This window comes from Spea bombifrons, chromosome 10 (assembly GCF_027358695.1).
Source record: "Spea bombifrons isolate aSpeBom1 chromosome 10, aSpeBom1.2.pri, whole genome shotgun sequence".
Classification (NCBI taxonomy): domain Eukaryota; kingdom Metazoa; phylum Chordata; class Amphibia; order Anura; family Pelobatidae; genus Spea; species Spea bombifrons.
The window spans coordinates 26707643-26730372 of record NC_071096.1 but is presented as its reverse complement, the minus strand read 5'-3'; the positions used below and the strand labels follow the sequence as shown (position 1 = coordinate 26730372).

Sequence of the window (22730 nt, the reverse complement as noted above, 5' to 3'; positions counted from 1 at the left end):
TAAAAAAATTGGCATGCAACGAAAATTTTAAAAACAACAACCCATTGCAATTAACCATGTAACTTGTAGCACATTGTCAAATAAAGGTTCACAGGTCAAAAACAATACATGTATTATAAGATTAACAGTTTTGAAGTCAGGTGAGCGAACATTTTTTCATATATTTTTCCGATATGTCATTTCCAAAAAAGCTAACAATCTAAGGGCAAAAAAAAAAACTGGATGCACAAAAGTAGGGTAATTAAGAAAGAAAGAAAAAAACCCTCTAAATTTTACCTTCCTACAGGCACTTACATCAGCCATTGGCAAACATGATCCAGTCACCTCATGGGGCCAGACGAGCATTTGAAAAGCTGAAAGAATGGAATCTCTCCCACTGAGTCCTTTCAGACCTCGGCTCTTCAGGGGGCCTCCATAGCGGGCGATTACTTTATTAGTAACTGGGATCCTGTGGTGCTTTGGTGCTATTACAGGCGTATGAATTCTCACAAGCTCGGAAAAACCAAATGCTACCACCCACCAATGAACTTTGTGAAGGGGAAAGGATTAAAGCAGAAGTACCACTTACTGTGCCCCTAACAGAAAAAAAAAACTATATGTAGATGTGCTTCTTAGAGCCGGCTTTTATATTCCTAATTACATGCTTTGTCGTTGTTTTCAAGGTCACAGAGGAAGGGGAAAAAAAAGGTTTTAAGATATTAGTAGGTCTTATTAAAGATGGCCGTCATCATGAATTTCTATAGAACTTCCTGCCAATGCTAGGCGAACGTCAGAGGTATTTGTATTCGATTTACGGTAAACATCTCGAAAGCAAGAAACTGGCTTTGTAAACAGTAGAAATGCTATTTTTCTTTCTTCTGCTTTAATCCCAGGGCGTTTTGCTAAACGCTTAAAAAAAATTGTTAATCAGAGCAGTAATTATACTGCTTTTGTTTGTCAAAAGAATCTTAAGCAGTAGCCAGTGAATCTTTGCCAGAAATTGGAGCTAATATGAACGCAGACCCTTTTTATTTAGTAAATAATGTTTACTTAATCAACTAGAAAGTACTTCTGCCTAGTACCACAATATGCATTTGCTACAATTATCACAGCATGCTTATAATTACCACTATTACTCGAACTGCACACTGCACGTATATTGACTGTTATTTGAAGGGCAATACTGCTAAAATACTGCACAGCCCATGGCTCCTGGTTTCTTCAGGGGTAATTGTTGAATTGTTCGCAGATTTTGTGTATATCCTTGAGATGAACATTACACACAAGCACAATGAAACACCAGCTGGCTGGGTGCAGCTGACACCCATTCATACCATGGGAAAACTGCACCTTTACATAAAAATTGGCATATGGAGACGTTGGAATGAAATTATGGTAATGATTTGGCGCATTTGGTCTGATGAAGCCTTCTGCTCGTATAGAAACGTTACAAGAATTTCACAACAGACCCATTAAGTTGATGGGAAAATTTACAGCAATAAAAAAAAAGTTGCTGTAATCGAACCATTCATGCCACCGAGAGAGCGCACATAGTGCCACTTTTTGAGCCTTAAAAACACACGAGAAACAACAAGTAATAATGGGCAGCCCTTGTGTTAATATATACATCAATGCCGATAGAAATTCAACAATTCTAAAATAGTCAAACCCCTGGAGTCCTGCACTTGTACTGTGTCAGGAGCTGCCACCAAAGCTGGCCTGATTACTACCCAATCCCCCCCTACCCAAAAAATCTGAGTGACAAGGATCCTCGCTCCCTGCAGATCCCCATTACACACAGCCATAGCAGTAATTGGTTTATCTATGCTCCTTATAACCCATGGCTTTGTGCCTTTCCATTCTAGTTTCTGCACAAATCCCTGTTTGATTTGTGGCATTACTTATAGGTTAGTAAAACACGGATAAGTTACTGCCGCTGCAGCGCAGGCACATGAAAAAGCTTTGCTAACTCTACAGATTGACACAAACCGTTAACTCTTGCCCAGCCAGAAAATGGAATCGCAGTTTTGAAGAAGCAATTTAAATTTGTAACATATATAAGGGGTTAAGCAGAATTAGACCAATCTGCACGTCTTCTGGTGACCTTTCTAACCTCATCACACAAAAACACACACAGTGTGTCCCTTTAAAGAGAAAGGTGATTTCATCAATGACACCCATCACTCACCGAGTACTTAGATCTGTTGAGACCTTTTTAGATCATCTTCTTATCTATGTTGTAAGAATTAAAATAGATCCTGTAATTAAACCCAAGCCCCCTTTCTGCTGTGTTCTTTAATATCAGCTGTTTAGCTTTGGCGTGGTTTATTTTTATGGGTTGAGGATTATTTTTTCCCTTTTTTTTCATTCCCTTTACTTGGTTTTTCGGTTGGAAACTTGGCTTAAATGACAGCTGCGTAGGCCTCTCCCTAGCCATCCCCAGCAGGAGAGCTAATGTGCTTCAGTCTAGGACTGGGAGCTGCTTTTAATCTATCAGCACGACTCCACAGCTGCTGTAAGCTAGCCGAAAATTTGTCTGCATGCAGGGTCTAACTTTTCATAGCCTTTTTTTTTTTTGTGTATAAAACTTTAGCTTCGTTGGGTGAGGGGGTGCTCATCAAAATAGCTGGTGACAACCACCATGAACAAGAACAGTTAATATGAAGTCATGTTCCAACATACGGACAAGTTATATCACCATGCCAGCAGTTCCATGGGGAGGGGGGAGCGCCCTCTGTCCCATAACCCTATTGAGCAATCAGGCTCCCCGGCGCCACTTATCCTTGGACCGGTTGAGAAGATCAGAGATCTACCTTATAACCGGCCTTAATACATTATGGAGTACTGTGCCTAACAGGTACAGCCTTCAAAGTGACCTTACTCCATGTCTCACATGCATTGCGCCGGGATATGACAACATGGTAGACAGCAGCCATGGTGGTAAGAAGTAGAGGATACATGGGGCTTTGTCCAGCTATTTCTAATTAAAATAAAACCTTTACATTTCATTTGGTTGCCAAAAATCCGCATTGTGATTATCACGACTGCACCGCAAACTGCTCCTTTTCTTGGTGGCTTTTTCAATCTTTTAGATTGATAGAGTAGGAAAAAAAATAAAGCCCATAAACAAAGCTTCAGATTCCTTGAAGAATAAATAACAGCAGCAGCTGTATGTCTTTCATTTGACTAATTATCATATAATTAAGTGGATGAATTACAAGAGAGCCAAGGCATTAAATTAAAATATTTAATGCTTGTAAATCTGAAAATAATGACTCTGCTGCTTCTATAAAACTGTGAACTAATGCTTATGTAACAGTCTGGAGCTGGGAGCACATTAATGCTGTTTACCTTTAGAGAAAACACTTTTTTCACTTTGGAACTCCATCCTAGAGATTTCTTGGGTTCACTTAGCCACTCCGTAAACCAAAGCAATACCAGCAGATGGCACCAAAAAAACCCAAACAGAATGACCATCAATCTCTACAGCAATTATCCATCGTCTTACTAACCTGAACAGAAATTGCATTACTCTACAATGGTTGCCGTCATCACATGACTGCTCTTTCTTGGGGAAACCAGAAAAATAACAAAAGTAAACTTTCAAATGTATTTCTAGTCACATTCGTAAATTTCTGTCGAATGAGGTTCCTTTTATTGACATACTTTTTACTGTGTTTCTTGTCATAGTGCTAATAAAAACACAAAAGGTTCATACTTCAGAGACATCTTGGCTCATTTTGACCAAAGAGACTCGCAAGAGAAAGGAACCACATTTATTAATGATTGGCCTGAAATAACCAGGTTTTCAATGTTAAAAGGTGTCCTGTGGGGTCGCTTGTAAAGCGGTCTTAAAATATATCAAGTGATATATATTATATATATTATTAGAAACAGATCCACGGATCAGATCTTTGTTGACCACCAAGGAACGGCAAGCATGGTTCTATATGTTCAGAAGTAATTGGCTTGATTGCGTTCCCACCTCGATTCATCTCCAGCTGTGTCATCCGCACAGGCCGCAGCGCATTCATTACAGGCTCTCGCTCCATTCCTATCATTTCCGCATTTGCTATATGAGGAAGCCGTCTTGCTCCTGAGTGGCCTGATGTCAAAGATCATCTGCCGTGCCTTCATTCCCACCTCACAATTACAGCAGTAAGATATTAAGTCATTACTCTGAACGCAGTTAAGGATACTGTGGGGCAGCAGGTTACAGGAAAATAAGTTAGGCCTGGGTTGAGTTTACCGATGTGATCAATTAACGTCATGACAAAGTCGGAGCAGCGCGGAGAAGCTCAAAGACTAATGGAAGATGTTATTTTCTGCAGAACAGGTTCCGTTATGAAATTTACACTGAAGTCATGGTTAAGACACTCAAAACATTGTCTTTAAAAGTAAATTGAGATTTTTGCCACATCTGGGAGTAAACAACAGCCAAGACAGTCGGAATAGCAGAGACTAAGATATTATATTTACATCTCGTCGTGAAGAACAGATGAGGACACGTTCTCTACGTGAGCTTTTACACCTGTAATGATCTTTCAGTTCCTTCAAAAATATGCTATCTGCGTCACTTGCTCTGATTAAAAGCAAAATACATCCAAACAAGTCTGGAGAAAAAAGTGACTTTTTCCTGCGTCATCACATTAACCCTTCCAACACCAGCTTTTTGGGTGGACCACTGCGTGCAGAAAAAAAAATCATTTTTGTAGTTCTTTTTGGGGTAACCAACGGAATCTTTAATTGTAACAGGCTGACATTACATAGTTACATAGTTAGATAGCCTGAAAACAGACATGCGTCCATCAAGTTCAGCCTTTCCCATATCTGTTTATTTCTTGCTGTTGATCCAAAACACCATTGAGAGTTCTTGGCTAGAAAAAAAAGTTACTAATACTACTTGATTAAATTAAAGTCCATATGATGGCTGAAGTAGCCATTTAAGCTGGGGATATCATCTAGCAGCACATAAACATGTCATATTCTTGGAAAATACCTCTTCTACAGACAAACTTCCACGGTCTCTGGAAGAAATTAGGTTTCGCATCACAGTCTGTGCTAAGCTTTTTTCTTTTTTTACTCGATCCCCAATTATCTCTCTTTGTTACACCGGATAATATGTAAAAGTATCTGGTAATTACATAAATTGCTCTCCATCGAGGCTGTGATAGACCTTCCGCTAGGCAAGCAGTTTGGTAGGTAGCCCACATACTAAACCTCTTCTTGCCTCCTTTTAAACCAGCTGTTTTTTTTGATAGAAATCTGTATGCTTAATTAATTTCTGCCCCTACAAAATAAGTTAATTGAAATCAAATACTTGTTTGATGTTACAAGTCATATTTTACAAGTTAAAACATCTTTGGGGAGTGTATTGATTAAGGAAGAGATGCTTTTTTTTTTTCAAGTGTTTTTTGGAGATTAGGGAATTTGTGGCTCGAAAGTTGAAAGGATTATGCAAATACAGATATTTTGTGACAAAGGAAGCACAAGTTCAGCGAGGCTCAAATTTCTTTTTCAAAAGCCTTCTATTCTTTCATTTGTAAAGCTTCTGAACATTAATATTATTAAAAAAAAATGTAAACCGGGAGCTCCCGATTCAACACAGATTCTTTATAGCGGCCAATATGGCTGTGTGCATTTTAATCCCATCAGTTAATGCCCGCACGCTACGACTGTTACAGAACCTTTAAGGCACTGCTCCACTTATTCTTTTGTAACTTTTGTAACTAAATGCAACATTAGAACTATCACTCCAAGCACTGTAGCATTCCTACAAATAATTATTTAATTTTGTACTGGGAACAATTGTCATGTGACACTAGAACGCATACTGGTTGGTCATTGCCATAGAAACTGAAACATTTCTTAAAAGTGAGTTTTTTGGGGGGATTACACCATAAGGAAAACAAATGACATCTATTTATTTGCTTGAAAGCTGGAGGGTCCCTTTAACACATCAGAGGTTTGTAATCAAAAGGTTACCTAAGTGGAACAGCATCTTTAAAATGCAGCAATATGTTTTTCCTATTTCTTAATCAACACACATCATATGAACAGAAATGATGTCATTCAGATGCTTTGATCTCAAAAATATATCCATTGCATCCATGATATTAAGGTACAGTTAAAAAATAATTCACTGCTATATTAAGGATCGTGAGAAGACGGAACCTTAATATATACTTTGAGGAACAATTCTCTGGGCATAGAGCAATTCCACGTGCAGCAGCTTAATAAATCATTACAGGAAGTAATTTAATTACAGTGTTTGTAATGACATACACACGGTGTTAATGCAGTCTTATTTTTATTTTTGGTCAATAACTGCTTCTGCATCAAAAAAGTGTCTCACAGAAATAAAGAGTTAATCGAAAAATTCTGAACATTTTACTAGCCCATATCTCACACTTTGGCTTTGAGGAGAAGAGTATATTTCAGTCACTGAAAGGCATGCTGTGCAAAACACAGGCCAGATAGATGAAACCATTATTTAGAGTGTGCATCTTTCTCTTAACTTTTTCAGTGCCAAGTGGTTTACGACACGCTACGAGTCATGGTTTGAAATGATAGATCAACATTGTGTGCTTGCAAATCTGTTTTCCAGAACCGAAATGTTAAAATTATAGCTTTCTCCTTGTCAATCACTCAGAATGTACGCCTTCTTACTGCCTGCCATTACCACTGTGGTTTCTTGGGGACACAAGAGATATCATCCAAAACGATTCTGTTAGCGTGAATGGGTGGATTAAAGAGTGCATAGAACCCAAAATGGCCACCCTTATGTCAGGCAAGTGTGAAGTGAAACCTTTCAGTAATATAAGTAAAGGTACATATGAAAAGGTAACTGTCCTACAGACGTCTGTGCCGTTCATACTCATCTCGGCAAATCAATCATGTGGCAGGGAAGGTAGAAAGACACAGAGAGAGTGAGTGAGAATGTGAGTAAGAGTTTGAGAGAGTGTAAGAGTGAGAGTATATGCAAGTAAAAGAGAAAATTATGATGATTATCACAGTCATGCTGTACAATATCAATGTCTGGCTCAATATACAGTGATGGGAGTTATGCTGTACCAACATCAATGTCTGGCTCAGTATATAATGATGGGAGTCAAGCTGTACCCACTGTGTCTGGATCACTATACAATGATAGGAGTCACGCTGTATATTTTCTCTCTGATGAAGTGGCCCACTGTATAAAAAAAAGTGTTCTAGATGATTTGCTTCAGATTTCTGGGATTATATGGGTATTTGCAAAGCTGGCCGAAACAACATCTTCGATGAGTTCGAAACAAATTGACTTTTAACAACTCTTGATGAAGAACTGGGAACACACTGGACTCACGCGTGGTAATTTCTCACCCTAAATTACCCACCACGACTACAGATCCTTTACTACAGAGATGTACGATACAGTGGCATCATTTACTTTTTGTTTTTGGTGTATATGTTAGTTTTTGTCTATGTATACTGCATACATCAATAAATGAGGTCACACCAAAACATGCAGTTGACAGGTCTTGTACAAGTAAAGTTAAGAAATCTGTAATAAAATGGAAAACTCAGTACCCCTGCTGTACAGTTAACCCTCACAGTTTCCACACTATATTGTAAGCTACACTGCATCATCAGCTCCAAAGCCCCCAGTGCCCCTGGAGCAGCTGCGGACTTAATTATCAAGATAACATTTTAATAGCCTCAAAACTCGTCCCTCTTCATAACATGCCAGAAGATTCTTTAACACCTTTTCCATGTTCTTTTCTCTGCTACACTTACTAATAGGATACATTTACGTGATTAAGCTGCCCTAATGCATTCAGTAGCCTGATGAAGACGTTCCTCCCACCTAAATTACTGCTCTTGGGCTTACAGACTCCAAGGTGCCCTATTATATATTTGAATGTAGGGGTGGTCTCTGCTCCCACGCACCGGACCTGTATGTGAGAAGGAGGCTGGAGGCCAGCAAATCATTACAAAAAAAAGTATCATTCTTCTCGCGTATTACCATAGAAGAGAAAAAATAATTTCTATGTACCCAATCAGGACTCCCAGAGCGCTAAACAGAGCTGGCAATTCATTTAAGATCACTGGAGGTTTGACTTGCTTTTAACACATTTTCTCCATTCCTTGGAAAAATGTTAAAGCATTTCCATGAAAGCAATATCTCCAGTTCTATGCCAGGTATTGTTATTAAAATAGGTGAAGGATAGGGTGCTAAACTGATCAATTAAGTCCAGTAGGCTATTTGTGTTAAATCTATTGGGAAAAGTTATTCCTATTTCATAAACAGATTCAAAAACAAACCTGATATTATTTATGAATACAAAGTTTATGTGTGTGTGTTTCTATTTCTTAAACTACTGAGAGCAAGGGCATATCTTTTATAGAATATTTTTATTAATCAGAGCCATTAAAACCGGGTAACATTGCCATGTTAAACAGCAGTGAGGTCTTTAAAGGATTAACCAAATCAAAAGAAAATAGAGATATAGAGAGCGAAGTCTTCCCATATTCCAGACATAATGTGGCCTTGGGAATTCCCAAGTCTATGGATCTCATGATCACCATCTATAGAGAAGCTTGTAATATAAATATGGATTGCAGAACCATTTTAATCATTGTTTCTTTTGTTGGAAGGCTATTTCACAAAGACTCCATATCATGTATCATCACATGATCCAATCCTCCTTGACAAACCTGTATGTGCCTTACTCTAGATCATTGCGATTACGGATGTCTTAGATAGGTGCGACATGAAGGACTTTTGTATAACCTTACACTGTAACTACGTAAGGCCTTTGTCTATGAAGATTGTTTAATGGGTTAAGTTCTGACAAAAACATTGAAGGTAAATTCTCATATTCCAGAAATCATAAAAATGATAGAAACCCAAAAATATAATGGTAAACTCATTTGAAGCACCACAGAAGGAACTGTAAGAAGACAAACATTTGAGTGTGTTAAGTTTTGACGTTATTTTTCCTTCTTCTAACAATAGCACATTGAACAGTGTAACATTGTCTGAATCCTTGCTCCGAGCGTATAACCTCTAAGCCCAGCGTCACTCTACTGAATGATAAATGAAACGTATAAAGAAAGGATTTGTTCAAGCTGTGGTTTGAGGGCAGGGAGAATTCGCCAGACTTTTGGGAACAGCTCGGTATTATAGGGCATCTCAAGGAACAAATTCGGAAATATTAAAATTCATTTTTTGAGACAGGCTTGTAAAAGGTATAAAAACCCAGAAAATCATGAGTACGTATTTTAAGCCACCCTTCGTTTCCTAGTCACCCTTTCAGATATTTTTGAAACAAGATGCCCATATTTTACTTTAAAATGGGGCAGCTTCACTAAACTATGTCTTGGCGAGTGATGCAAGTCTGATTCTGTGTTGGCTTTCTGTCCACATATTAGAGAAGCAGTCTTCTTATTTGATCATTAGGACCAAAATGAACAGAAGCAATTAAAACACTGTCTGGCAGGGCTTCGGCCAGAGGAACAATCCAATTTCATCTAAGTTTGCCACAGGTCCGCAAAGACTTCATGGAAGTGCTAAAGACTGCCTTTGTATGTATCTGTATATTAGTACATTACAAAGACAACACAAAATATCACTACATACTCTATATCGGTTCTTTTTATTTTATTATTATAAATTTATAAAAATAAATTCTGCAGCCATATTTTTTGCTAGTATAAAAGCCTCTCGCTCTTTGTAGGCAATTGTAGGGTTAAGAGTTTTCGGACAGCGAGGAAAGAGCAACAGTTTGCATTTCAGACGTGAATCTTCGCCTTTGACGAAGTGATGTTTAACCGGGAAAAGGGTACCCAGCATGTGGACAATTATTTGGGAGGAAATTAAATATGTCTTGCTGCTCCGTCTTATTTCCACACTAGACCATGCTCTACAACCTCTCCAAACAATTAGAAACACCTATTTTCAAAGGCCACTAACTAACCCTTTAATGTCTTACTGACTTGTTGTTAATACAACTTTTTTCTACCATCCTTTCCAACGCAATATTGCACTTTGTTGGGTACTTGTACAAGGACGCCTCCTTTGCAATAATACATCATCTACCATACGCAGAAGTGTTAATTCTTCACCGTAGTGGTTAGTAGAATCCTCGTTTCCATTAAATCGCCAATATTACCATTATCAGGCCTATCTCTATAAAGAAAAGTTATAAACGACAACCACCTGGCCTTCTGCAAAAGCACCCGGAACAATCAAAAAAATTGGTTATTTATGAATATTGACGTTGTTCAACTTGTCATGGGTTAAATGGTTAATCACAGGTGTATTCTAGACTGCAACAAGCTTCTGAAAACGATCACATTGGTGTAATTAGTAAGCACCCCTAATCTGCTTTTTATAGGATTGTATTCTCTCTCGTATATATATATATAGATATATATATATATATAGATATATATATATATATATATATATATATCTGGTTTCAAAAGCATTCTGTACCTGTTCTGTACAAAAAAAACTCATCTGAGGATCAATACATTTTTCCGTCAATCATTATTATAAGCAATTATCCATTATTATTATAATATCATTAATTATTAACAATTATACATTTTCGGGGGGGCACCCCCTAGATGAACGTGAAATGCAGCAAATAAAGCATCCATTTTTCACAGAATGAAAAACAACCCGATGCGCTCACATCATTACGCTTGCGCTTTAGGAGCTCTCCGTGCGGGGGCACATTGGAGTCTCATTTGGGGCCAGCCTATGGGTCAGTGGCCACATAAAATGTGCTCGATCTGCTTGAGTCCTTAAAGCACGAGTATCATGACAGCGGCAAACAGATTTGTCACTGGGTATGTGTTTGCATGGAGGATGAGAGCAGCAGCAGCGGGGGATACCAGGGCAAGTGGCCTGAACATCTCTAATTTGCCTCTCATGCTCCTTCTAAGCAGGCTCCTTTGCGCTTTATTGCCGAGCACTTTGCACTGATGGCAACGAAGGGGGCAATAATGATCTAATACCTTGTGGCTATTAGTCATGCAAGGGCACGTTCGCCGGTTGTTCGGCTGTAATAAGAGTTCACCTTAAAAAATATAGTTACTTTCCGTTCTTTAAATGATACAGTAAGGTAGGCAGTACCAGGGGCTCTGTGGAATAGGGAATGATGCAGAGACGGGAGAATTGAATTAGAATTCCAGACTGCAATCTCACCGCACCTCGTCTGAGGACCCCAGAATATACATTCATATCCCGTTTACAATAAATATATTTAACACGTTTGTGGCCATTACAGGAGCCCCTTCCCTGTAATATAACCTCCTAATAGGCAGCAGTGGAGATCTAATAGAGGGAAGTGTACAGTTTTGTAATGATGCCTCTTGCATTATTCAGGGAAGCCAGTGGCACATCGCAATCACGTCCAAGCCTAGGAGTACACTATCATCCGGGGAAGACGGGGGGGGTAGAATACTATACTAGTGCGTACTGCTGTTGGGGAAAGAAAAAAGTAAATCGTAAAATCTAAGCAGAAAACAAAACGAGTCCAGTCTGACCCCATGCTTTCTGTAGCCTAGAGATCTGTGCAAGACAACAGAACACACTGCCGTTATCCAGTATGCCAGATCGAGCGACCGTTCAGGTAACGCTCCTTTAACTCTGAAGAAGGATTTGTGAAGAGAGAGATTCTTTCCTTCCTGTGATTAGGTAGCGTTTAAGCCCTTTATCGCAAGATGTTCCTACAAACATTTATAGAGAAGATTGAACTTTATCTTTTGCACTGAATAAGGCAAGTGCTCGACACACCGGTCGGTCAGTCCGGGACTACGAAACGGGACTAGCGATGGCAAGTTTACATCATTTCATGCTTGTCTTCAAGGAGAACATATTCACATGCAGGCAGAAGGAAGATGACGCAACGGAGGACAGAATAAAATATAAAAAAGAAAGAAAAGTTAGGAAAACTTAAGTTAAAAGAAGAGATTCCACATCAAAAGATTTTCAATAAAGTACAAATAACATTAGCAACAAATAATTTTCTTTATTTACAGATGATTAGTGACTGATATTAAAAAAAAAAACCCTTATGTTCCCCTTAAACTATTTATTATTCTGAATCAACAAAGCTTATGCCTTCATGCCGACAGATAGTTATGAGGGGGGGTATAACTACATGGCTCATTATAGTGCTTTTCCTGCACAAATGAAAACAAATAACTTTCTGATGTTAATGGACTCATGGCCAGAGCTTCCTAAAACTAATGCAGAATCCTTGACTGAAACCGAAATCTCGGTCCAATGATGCCCTCTAAAATTAATCCACAAAAGGCTATCATTTTGTCGCTGTAAAAAAAAGCATCGCCAAAGATAATTATCGAATATTCAAACCACACAGAAATGACTTCCTGGAATGAACATGATGTTATTCATGCACACTTGCCTGCCATTCCTCAGCCCAAACGGAAGCCATCAATGAAACGTAACTAGCTGTACAGCGTCTAGTTAACGGCATCAGCTTGGAACCGGTAATAAAAGAACACGACTTAAACCCTAAGCCCTTTCTCTTGTATTGCTGGCCACTGTTACAAAACCACCCAACCTTTATGGCATTATCTGTCTGCCACCAGAGAAGAATAACAATACAATTAGAGCTAGATTATTTACAGCCATTGACACGTTACACATTCAATTACGAGATCAGTGGCGAAGAACAAAGAAATTATTTCAGATTGCAGCTTTCGCAATGTAAAAGCCGTAGTCTGATAAGGAAACCTGAAGTCAAATTATCGGAACTTCACATTGAAGCTATCCTACAAAATCATTTTATATTTCCTTTTTTTTGCCTCCCAGTTTTTTTTTTTAACCCTTTTCATGCCAGGGGGAGTAATTCCATGTTTTGTTGTCTGTAGGGTTAGCGTAAATAGCTGAATAAACTGAATTATGCCTCTGTCTTCACTAAAGGACTTAGAGTGAGAATAATGCACTTTATTTCGAAAATCTATTTAATAAACACATTATTCTGTTGATAAATGTACTACTTGTTGTTTTCCGTTTACCCATTGGACAGCGCTGTGGAATACGATGGCGCTATATAAATCAGTAAATAATATTAATAACTTTCAGGGCAAAAGATTCTGAGCTCACAGAAAAGACATCAGAGGAGCAAAGAGAGACAGAGGGATTTGGGGCCAAAAGGGACTGTCCCTCCTGAACAGGAACACTTGGGAGGTATGTTACAGAGTATATTTTCCGCTAACTAATAGAAGCAAATGGTTTACTAGAATACCTCGTTTTAGTATTATATATATACCGGTAATACCTCCGCTTGTAGCTAGCTTTGCTTACAAAGGAACATAAACCGTTCCGGCAATAAAACGGTTACATAGATCAAACAAAAACGCTTATATTAAATAAGAGATAAATATTACTTTTTTTTTTTTGCTCTAGAAGTTGGGATTCGGAAACTTTATTGTCAAAGGGGATTATCATTATAATACTTAAAATAACACTTATAACACTTACTGAAATTACACGAATATAGTCTACAGAGAGACCAAAATGAAATCAACTCAGTGTGTTTTTATAAGAATTCTGAAGTCGGAATTCCCGAGAGGCCTGATATAGACATTAACAGTTTCTTGCAGACTTCCATTAGCTGTTCAAATCTGAATACCGCTGCTGAGGTGAACTCTAATCTTCTTTGAATCCTCCCAACACATTTTATCTAAGGAAAAATTGTAGTTAAAAATTTAGTTTGATGGAACGCTGTTTAAGTGCTTTTCCTCATCTAGGCCCAGGAAGAACCCAAGAGAGCGCCGCTATAATTTGTTCAAACGAAATAATATTTTCGTTTGCCTCGGCTTTCTTTGTTGTCTCGCGTGATGAAAAGGAACGTCCCTTTTCATTCAATCCTATTAACTGCAGTTTTCGAAATAGCAAACGCTCAATTGAAATACAATTAGGTGTGCTCACCCGGTGCAGGAAGGCACGAACGCTTTTTGATTTAAATATGACACGTCGCTTAGAAGAAGGTGGAGGGGAGCCTGGAATCTACTTACTGAGCAATAATAAACTGCTGTAAACACATTGTTTTGATTTCAAATTGATCTAATTGACATCTTGTCATTTTACTCTGTCAGTTTGATATACCATTGGGTGCAGAAATGGGGGTTTATTCACTAAAGCGGGAGATGGCAGGAGAGTTTCAGAAGAGAGGTCCATCCCTAGCGAGCTACTCATGCAAGACAAACTTGACTGGTCCTGTATCATCCATAAAATCAGTAAAACTTATTGAAATCAGTTGATATATGCATTATGTATGAGCAGCTCAGCCCATTTTGTAGGATAAACCTGCCAGGGTCAGCCCTTCATACTGCATAATGAATTTGCACGACTCTACTACAAACTTCTCTACCAACGACCATTTTAGCGAATCAACCAGACAGCTTTTCTCTGATAGAAACCAAAGTTCTTTTTCATTTGTTCTTGGATTTTTTTTGGTTATAGAACATGAGATGGAGATCCATCTCATTCATTGGCTAAAGACTAAAGCTGAAGTCAGCGAGCACCTCAACCAATCAGCAGAGACAATATGCCAACTGATCATTGTTCTCTTGCTGCTCCTGTCATGAGGAACATTTGCTTTAGATCCAAAATGACCTAATGGTCCTAATTAATCTAGGTTAACCTAGTTCTCCCCGTCATAGCAAAGTGACATCTTATGTATTGGATTGGGATCTTAAGCATGGCTTGAAATACTGAATAACTTTCTATTAGAATGATTTACAAAAGGTACTGATATAAGAGTAAACCTAAATCCCAATTTATCAAGGGCGTTTTACACTTCCATACACTCACACACCCTCGCCTAAAACACCTTAAGATCACAGCTTCTAAAAATATTATCCCTCCACCCAATTATACACCAAACAAATGACACAGGATTACTCTACCACAACTGATATGTCTGAGATCTGAATAGGCAAATTTGTTAACCGACTGTTGAGTTTAATGTTATCCTACTATTCCGTCTCTCGTTAGTAACACAAATTACCAGCAATTAGCCGGCTGAATGTTCAAAGGCAATTCCATCTAGTGTATGAAAAGGGCAATATAAACGCTTAATGTATCTATCAAATCTAACAACCCAAACAAAATTAATGATATGAATACAATGAAGGGTTTTGCGGGATAATTATAAGAGTGTCTGTCACTAGAACTTAACGTTCCACGGAGTCAGAGACACGGCTCCGATGCATCTGGCGTAGGAAGAGTCTGTTCCTGTGTGTCTGGGGTTTTGGGAGGGTGAAATCCTCATTGGCATGGTAGGTGCTGGAGTGGTTTGATTTCGCTGGCATATTATGGACTGGGAGGGGGATTTCTCTGCAAACGCACGTTTGGCTCATGCTGCTCTGGAAGCAAATGACTGTTCTATTTCATTATCCTTTTTTTTGTTGTTGTTTTAATACTGTAACTAAACACTCATGCATGCTCAGTTGCACGCTGCTCCCTGCGCATTACTTACATATCTATAATTAAATAATTAGGAATTGTTCTGGCCCCTTCCAAACACTACAAAAAGCAATGATTACTAAACGGTTTAATGAAAAGCCAAGGCTCAATCAGATCAGCGTTATATATATTTATATATACGGTATATATATATATATTGTTGTTGCTAATAGTTATGCAAGGCTGCTCTGCCAGCTTCCCCGTTGCATGCCAGCACACCAATAAATTAAGATATTCCTGGCCGCATCTGCACAGGGGAAATTAGAGCATTACCTGTTCTTCGCCAGTGTGCCAACTTCCTCGCTGCATGCGCAGCCCATGCTGAGAGACCAGCTGTCTGGGATTGTGCCACTCCGATGAGTACAAGGGAGCCAGGGGATCTCTTATGAGATCTGTTCTAATATCACCGCTGCTTCACTACAGGGCTGTTCCCTTCATAGCACAGTATTCAAACACTTCATTTGTTTTCTTACTTTTTTGGGGGGTTGTAAGGAGGGGGCGTAAAAGGAACGGGGAGATGTGGACTCTGTCCCTAGGGGACCAGAGAGTGTATCTGCCAACTAGATTAATAAAAAAACATGGCAAAATAAACGAACCTCATCCCTTAGGCAGATTGAAATATATTTATTTATATATATATATATATATATATATATATATATATATATATATATATATAATCAGGAAACATTAAAATGTTACAAATAAACATGTCTTTTCTACTTTATAATTAAGGTGCTAATAAATCCCATATAGATGGCTGAAATACCAAATGTGATTTTTTTTTAACTGTTTTCAAATATTCTAAAAACTAGTGATTTCTCATAGCTTCACATTTACTGTTTGTTGTTATTCATTGATTTTTATAGCGCCATCATATGCAGTATATGTCTGATGTATGATGGAATTTCTGACAAAAGTTTTCAACATGAAAACATGGCAGATTTTGCATAAAAACAAACAAACAACAAAAACAGAGAAAATTATTCACAGGAAATAAATGTCAATTGTGTATGTTATGCTAAAAGGTTAAAGGGCTTTTTTTTTTTTTTTAAGATTTGCAGTTACTTGGACTGCGTCTTAAAAAAAAAAAAAAAAAAAAAATCTTAGTGCTATTTATTATTATTTATTGATTTATATAGTGTCATATTCTGCACCACTGTACTATGGGCTATATATACATATATATATATATATATATATATATATATATATATATATATATATATATACACATATATATATATATACACATATATATATATATATATATATATATATATATATATATATATATATACACATATATATATATACACACACACACACACATATACATATATACACACACAAATATATACATAAAAATAATATAGGGGGTATATATTTATTTAAAAATTTGTTGATGCTAAATATTGATGCTAAAAGTTTGCAATAAAAAACAAGCGGTCATTTAGTCAAATACAAGCAATAAATACAGTTAAAAGGCACACAAGTATTTTAATATCAAATAAATAGATGCCTTCATTTGTGCCTCACAGCCCTATTCCAGTGTGATCAGAGTATCACTTTGCACAATGCCTAAATCCTACTAAGGTTTAATGTCTGGCTGTGTGCATTTTGCTCCGTATTAACATGTACAATGGAGTACTTTGATTTCTCCACCCCCCCTCCCCATTTCTCTCCCCTATCTGAATGCCAGAAGCTGGTGAATATATACATGCTTCATAGCTTCAGCTAAACCTTTTGTTCTTCTGGGGATTTCAGCTGGCGTAACAGCGAGAGGGAAAGGAGAAAAGGAAATTCACAGGGGTCGTAAAGGTTTGAAAAAGGCAAATTACCTCTGAGCTATGGCATGGCACGTTATTTATATGTGTGATGTGCGGTCTGCAAAGAATTTTAACCCCCTGATCCGACAGTGTGCCACGCATCTGGCAAGACCAGGGTTAACGGAGCCCCCAAAGTAATGACACCAGAGTGCGGAATACTGTAGCGGGGTAATTACTCTGCTTCCTCACAGCTGAGTTTCACAGATGCATTATTAACGGTACGTTCCATGCCCTAACGAGCAGCAGTTGTAGGTGGGCTTCTTTTTCCCATGAACCCGCATCTGCCATTAGTAGGTTGCTACCAATTTATATATATATCTATATCTATATATATATATAGATATAGATATATAGATATAGATATATATAGATATAGATATATAGAGAGAGAAAGATTGAGAGTGAGCGAGATTGAGAGAGAGTGAGAGAGAGAGTGAGTGAGCGAGATTGAGAGAGAAAGTGAGAGTGAGCGAGATTGAGAGAGAAAGTAAGAGTGAGCGAGATTGAGAGAGAGAGTGAGTAAGCGAGATTGAGAGAGAGAGTGAGTAAGCGAGATTGAGAGAGTGAGTAAACGAGATTGAGAGAGTGAGTAAGCGAGATTGAGAGAGCGAGTAAGCGAGATTGAGAGAGTGAGTAAGCGAGATTGAGAGAGAGAGTGAGTAAGCGAGATTGAGAGAAAGCGCGATTGAGAGAAAGCGCGATTGAGAGAAAAGCCCGATTGAGAGAAAAGCGCGATTGAGAGAAAGCGAGATTGTGAGAAAGAGTGAGATTGAGCGAGATTGAGAGTGAGCTAGATTGAGAGACAGAGTGATTTCCAACTAGTTCTGATACATAGTGTGTTCCAAGAAAGCGTCCACAAAACGGATTACTTATAAAATTACACTACTTTGATAGTTGTAAATAAACATTTTTGATCTATTCCATCATTAATTGCAAACTCTATAAGAATGTAACTACCGTGTAACAGCGATGCACGATATAACATGAAGTGCGGTAATGCGAGCAGCTCCGGGATGGAACCATAAAAGCACATTTGTAGAAGTGAGCGCCTCGTGGCAGCTTCCGCGGCATAAACCAGAACGATGGACGTTATTGATACCCTAATTACAGGTATATATGTCAGGTTAGAAGGCTGCAGCCGAAACGTACAAAACGCATAAAATTACATCATTTCCCACAAAATGACTCAAGTTTATCTATGTTGGATTAAGCCGTATAGGCAAAGAGAGATAAATCTATCAACCCTGCTGGATTTTTGGCAACATCTAATTGCTAGTACTTTAACCGCAGTTCTTTTTTCCCCTAAAAGCCTACAGATGCCCTAGCTGTGAGCAACCATGCATATGGAGTACAGGCTACGCTGCTCCTCTTATTTCTTCCGTCTATTTATCCTCCTCTAACCCAGAAGGTTTATAAAATACGCATTCCCCGTACCAGTGGATGTAGATGTATATACACGGCACAGCAAAAATCTGCTCATGGTCCATGCAATATTCTCCAAGCAAAGATGGCCACACAGTAATCAAAATGGAAAAGTCACAACATCTAACAAAAGGTTAAGTTCATATATTCTCTATTGATGGCAGTGTGGGTAAAATGAGCAATCCGTCATGGTTTTAAAAATATCAACAAGCCCTTTACCTCCCTCTATGATAAACAAGAGATAAGATTTCAGCAAGGGGTGGCCATCATTCCACATGTACATACACAAACATCCTTTATCTCAAGGTGACCCTTGCTGTGTAGCCCCTAGTGTTGGTGTGCGTCTCCCGGTAATTAACACCAGCTCTTAATGAAGTCCAGCTGCCTCTATGGCGAGCCGACGGCATGCCAGCCCTCACAGAATGCCACTCCAGTTAAAGTACACCAAGCTATGTCTACACGTTAAGACACAAAGCCTATTCCATGATACGATTCTTGTTTTATTAGAACTATTTTCTTGCTCACTCATTAAGGGATTTCTAAACAACGAACATCACAAAGTAGCACTCATTAGTTCCTTGAAATATCAGAAACTGTTGGATCACTGACCAAATAAGACTAGGACATCCAGTCGGGCTCTATTAATATTATGTGTCCGGTACAAGCCAGGTCAGCCCTTAACTAGCAGCATCTCCAAGTTGTAAACCCTTCTATTGATTTTTATAGAGATCGTAGATTGGAACAAATCCAGTTAAAAAAAAAAAACACGACATAAAATAAGGGCACAAAAAAGTGAATACTTCACTCTGAATCATCGACCTGGCTTTTCTGCTATCTCTCTCTCAACAAGTCCATTGAGCAAACAAACATCAACCATGCCTTTCAGATTTGTCTCGTCGTTGGTTGGTGACAATTTCTTGTTAAACTGTGTGAACTTGAACAAAAAATTACATTACAACAACAAAACCATAGTCAACAGGTCCCTTCCCACCCACAGTCTTGAACCATTTATCCAACGTTAAGTCTAAGATCATATAATTTGTAAACAAATGTAAAATAGATTGAGGGTTCATCAACCACATGCGCAAATATGGAAGCCAAACAGTATTTGGCAATACTCCAATTAAGACAATCATATCCTAAATTGTTAGCAGTAACGTGGTGTAATTATTCAGAATTATTATGGGTTTTAGCTATATTTCTCAATTAAGACATGCACAGGTCATAATATGGTGGCCATGTCCTGGTGTTTTTGATCAAGACGAAATACTACCGTAGTAGGTATCGCATCTCAGGTAATAGCTGTATCTCAACCGGTAGGCCGCGGTTACTTGTGACGCTGGATTTACGCAGCCAAAAAGACAATGAGTTATTCAGTCTGTTTTACATTACAGTAGGTTACATGCCAACAGAGCCTGAGAAAAATAAGGCCCAAACAGCTTGGAGTCTTCAATTATTAAGCTACCTCATAAACCAAACAGTTGTGTTCATCAAGAGCATATTGAAAAGTTGGAAAGGCTAATGGCAGGAAAAGCCATTCTTCCAATAAGGCAAGAAACCAAAACGTGCAGAACACTGTTCTAAAAAATTGACTGTTTTGGAAGGTATTTAATAAATCTGGAATCTATGCACGGAAATGCAACGTGTTCTCTATTCCGGCAGCCTGATTTTGAGGATATGCTTGCATTAGCACTGGTGAATCTATCGTTTTCTTAAAATCTCAGAGGTTTCGTAAGGGTGGGGATGGATCCTCAGTCATTTAATCAAAATTTTAAATGGTATCCCATGGTTCTCGAGCGTTTTTTGGGGAAATTCTTGTCTGGCTGATTTCATACGAGTGAATATGATTGAATACAAGGACACAATGGTAGAATGGTGGAAGGGCAATGAATAGAGTTTACGTTTTCCGCAGTTTTTGACACCAACATCTTTTCAAAATGGTTCACATGTGTTATAGTTACTGGTTTCAGCTAAAACCTCCTTCTTCTCTGGTAGAGAGGACGCTAAGGACCGGCTCCTCAACCTCTGCCTTGTACCATCTGCCTCGTCTCTGCTTCTTGGTTCCGGTCTTATGTGACTTTCTTTCATTTGCCTTTCAAACCAATGATCAGGTTCTGCTTTAACCATTTGTGTCTGATTACGTCCTAATTTCCGTATACAGCTTTCATTTTTAATGTATACACTGATCAGTATTCACTGCTTCGCACATTGCTTACGTATTTGGAGCGAGTCTTCTATGTTACAGAGGTAAACAAAATGATAATGACTCCTTTAAACGCTTTTAATCTACGTTCCTAATCACAACGCATGCGGGATTTCAAGTGCAGCTATCTTGGGGTCTTCCATACTCTTGTCTCCCCTTTTAACGCTTCAATTTAAATGTAACAAGGCATATTTTTCTGTAATAAACTGAGAAACTGCCCACCTTAGGACATGCGCTCCATCGTGTGAACAAAGTTTCTCGCTCTGGAGTGGAATCTCTCCACCTAATCAGATCTTCAGTGAAGCTACACTGCTGTGCATCAGGTGAAATAGTCAATGCCCCAAGCGACCCTTCTGATATCTCCTGTTGCTAGTTGCCATGGCTTCAGTTAAGTTTATGAAATGAAGAGGAATATCGCCAACATACAGATTAACTTGTAGCTAAGGATGGAGCGTACCTTCTCCTTACCCATGGTTACACCAGCCCAATCTACAGAAGTTCTGTTTTATAATCTCTGCGTAAAGAATCACTGGAAGTTTTGCTTGGATCATTACGGGGGAAAATAATTAGTACAGGTGTTTCGTCGCATCATATGACAAAGGTTACATAAATTACTTTTTTGGTGTTTATTTTTCTTAGGAAACCACCAGCTAAGCCTCCAGATATTGGAGGGGCACAAAATACTGTTTGGGGGATAATATAACTTTAATCTTTAGCTGGTGCATGATAATTTGGTGCAAGGATTCCTAATTATATTAGGCGTTCTAAGCTAGCACTGGGAATTTGAAATCATTAGCAACATTTCAGTGTTATAGAAGCGTGAAATGTTTAAATTGGTATATTTTAAGAGACCAAAGAGAAAGAGTGAAACAAATGTTCTACAATCACCAAGAGTCCAGAACGATAGAAAAAAAACCTGCATATCCTCAGATATACCTGGATTGTATGTGTGTTTTTTGTTTATATCCAGCGTATACCTGTCTGATATCACAATGTATGGCAGATTTCCAAGGAGCTAGAGGACAAGAAGTCGTTAGTAATGTCTGCTTCATATCCTTCATTCTGTCTCCCACTGGCTGCATTGCATATTTACCAACACATTTCACTCTCATGTTGGTCGTCTTAGAAGAATTCTCCCGGGGAGCAGAACTACAACCCCCCCCCCCTTCGGCCCCCTGCCGGAACGGTCTTCCAAGCAAAAAGCCTTTGATGCATGTTGGGCGGACAGCATGGGGCAGGTAACAGTGCTCTGCATGAGCCATACCTGCTCTGTGCACCACGGGTGATCGAGCTGCAAATTCCAGTGAGAAGCTCCAACAAATCAATAAACAGCACCGACTTTAACTTTTTATTCTATTCCTAGGATGGTATGTGTAACAGAAAATGGTTAAAATAAAAAAAGGTGTGAGATAAAGATTATGGAGAATAGGAAAGAGGAAACAGAGAAGAAATAGCCCTATGAAGCATTAAGTGATAGTCTTAAATGAATACTATGTAATGTACCCACATCTAAGATATATATACACAAGAATTCATACTATAGCAATGATTATTACACAAACAATAGCTTTAAAGCAGATTTTACCAATCGTTCACAAGAGCAAAACATCCTCTCTTACTGGTGACACCACCAGGTAATGGACACGATGGATTACCTTTTTAATAAAAACAATGATCCGACAAGGTTAACATTACTTCACTAAGTAAGAAGATCTATATTTGGTTTCTTTGTTTGAAATGGAAAATTAAAAATGTGAATATACATTCTATGATGCAAACAGATCGTTCTGACATCTTCAAGCTC

General features: G+C 38.4%; 1 protein-coding gene across 1 annotated transcript in view; it reads right to left on the bottom strand.

The window, feature by feature from the left end:
- The window catches only part of ZNF423 (zinc finger protein 423), a 124048-nt gene that overhangs the window by 31783 nt on the left and 69535 nt on the right, over positions 1–22730 (bottom strand). The gene's annotated exons all lie outside the window — the stretch shown is intronic.